This window comes from Myotis davidii, unplaced genomic scaffold (genome assembly GCF_000327345.1).
Source record: "Myotis davidii unplaced genomic scaffold, ASM32734v1 scaffold272, whole genome shotgun sequence".
Lineage (NCBI taxonomy): Eukaryota > Metazoa > Chordata > Mammalia > Chiroptera > Vespertilionidae > Myotis > Myotis davidii.
In genome coordinates this window covers 153814-155751 of record NW_006283634.1, presented here as the reverse complement: position 1 = coordinate 155751, position 1938 = coordinate 153814, and positions in this window count along the sequence as shown.

Sequence of the window (1938 nt, the reverse complement as noted above, 5' to 3'; positions counted from 1 at the left end):
ATGAACGGATACATGAATGAATAGTTAAGATTCGTATGGTTCCTTGCTGTGGTGGCTGAGAGCAGGCATACGACCGGAACGGTAAAAAAGCTTTTGGTGGCTGAGAGTAGACAAACAACCGCAAAGGGTTAAAAGGATAAACAGCCTCTCCTTCTCCCAGAGAATCCAACACTACACTCCACCCTCCCAGCTTCTTCAAATAGTGAAGCCAGTACAGTCATTATCAGAATGTTATCAAAATGTATGCAGAATGTCTGCTTTGATTTTCATATCAGAAACTTAAACAATGTGGTTAAATAGAATGTATGATGCTTTACTTGTAGCTGCTAATTTAAACCTCCTCAGTCAATCTTACAAGGAATCTTCCAGCAAGTATCTTACAGGTTTGGACTTTAATCTGATTAGCAATCTGATTAGCAATCCTTTCAAGACAACAAAGAGTTGAACAGAAAACAGTGGTAGGCGGGAAGCTAGCTGCAGGTGGGGTAACAGTGGGCACATTAACGGAATGCCTACATTTGGAATCCTCAGACTTGAGAGTGGCACTGATCCTCCCTCAGGGATCCACCTGAAAGTTCACGCTTCCATGAGCATTACAACTCCGTGACAGTCAAAATGTTAGTTACTCATGTTTTACATGCAGTGCTAACCTTCTTAGTTTGCTCATTTTCTAGCATAAGAAATCAGTGACTGCCCGGCCAGGGTTGCTCAGTGGTAGAGCACCGACCCATGAACCAAGAGGTCACGAGTTCGATTCCTGGGCAGGGCACATGCTCAGAGTTGTAGGCTTGGGGATTGCAGGAGACAGTCAATTGATATTTGTTTTTCATTGATGTTTCTCTCTATACCTCTCTGTTCCCCTCTCAAATCAATAAAAAACATTTTTTTTTAAAAGAAATCAATGACTGACGAAAGTTTTGCAACAGAAAACTCTAACAGTAATAGAAAAAAGCAGTTTTTATTTTCTAAAGCTACAGGGACAAGAACGGATAGGCTGGGCTCGGCAGGAACTGGGTTTGGGGACAGACACCATGGAGGAAACGTTCCAAACAGCAGTGCCAGCACTGCAGAGAGCCTATGTGCAATCCTCAGGTGAACCTCGCTTCAAGTTATGTGGGGGTGAAGGTCATTGTCGACAAGAAGCATGTCAAACTCAAAGGCTAACATGGGCCAAATAAACGAGGCAGCAGCCCACGAGTTGGACCTGCTTGGTCTACAGCGTTCACAGTTATAGGTGAAATTAGGAGACGTGTCCAGTCACTAAGCAGCCCCTAAAAGGCGAAGACCCCTCTTGTCCCTGTCCTGATGGCTCCGTCCGGTCTGTCCCGTTCCTTCGGGCTGGATCTGAACCAGCAGGCCCCTCTTCCCGGCGCCTCAGCGTGTCCAGTCCCAGAGACTGGCCGCGGCACTGTTTCGGCCCGCAGTGAAAAGCATTTACCCACTGCCTTTTAAAAACGCTCACCATGTGAAAAAGCGGGCCTGGGCACCCAGATGACTGCACCGGTGTGGCGGTAGCTGCTCTTCATTTTCTCATCCTGGCCGTGTCCCTGACCTGAGCCTGGGCCTGCCCCCGTTGCCGGACCCTGGCTGTGGCTCAGGGCTGCAGGGTGCTGACCCCAGGTGGTGGCTGCAGCAGGATACATGTCGTCTGACCAGCAGTCAGAATCATCTCACTTAATCTTCCTGACAGTGACCCCGGAGGTCGCTGAGCTCCCCGTTACGCCCAAGGTCACGCAGCGAACACCTCCAGACACAGACCTGAGACGCACCTGTCCTAGCCCACGGAGTAACGCAGGCCCGGCCGTCAGCCCCAGGCCTGCGCTCCGAAACCCGAGACCCGCGCTCCAACCGACGGGAACCTGGAGTCCGCGCTTCCTGCAGCGCGAACCCGGGGAACGACAGCACGTGCGTCGGTGCGGAGGGCATCGGTGGGCGAAC